Source organism: Rhincodon typus, chromosome 1 (assembly GCF_021869965.1).
Source record: "Rhincodon typus isolate 14 chromosome 1, sRhiTyp1.1, whole genome shotgun sequence".
Lineage (NCBI taxonomy): Eukaryota > Metazoa > Chordata > Chondrichthyes > Orectolobiformes > Rhincodontidae > Rhincodon > Rhincodon typus.
The window spans coordinates 5,324,157-5,324,646 of record NC_063332.1 but is presented as its reverse complement, the minus strand read 5'-3'; positions in this window follow the sequence as shown (position 1 = coordinate 5,324,646).

The window sequence follows — 490 nt, the reverse complement described above, 5'->3', positions numbered from 1 at the left end:
GCATGGATAGGATAAATAGCTAAGGTCTCTTTCTCCAGAGTGGGGTGTCCAAAACTAGAGGGTACAGGTTTAAGGTGAGAGGGGAAAGGTTTAAAAAGGGCCCGAGGGGCAACTTTTTCACACAGAGAGTGGTGCGTGTATGGAGCTGCCAGAGGAAGTGGTGGAGGCTGATACAACTACAACATTTAAAAGGCATCTGAATGGGTATATGCATTGGAAAGGTTTAGAGGGATATGGGCCAAATGCTGGCAAATGGGACTAGACTAATTTAGGATATCTGGTCGGCATGGACAGGTTGGTCCGAAGTCGTAAAGCTTCATGACTGTATGTTGGTTAAGGCCAGCATACCAACGAGGACCTTCCCTCTGTCCTTTCACCAGTAGTATCATGGCATCATTTGTTCACCTAGACATAGCAAGAACTGCCAATGCTGGACTCAGAGATAACACAGTGTGGAGCTGAACCAACACAACAGGCCAGGCAGCATCAG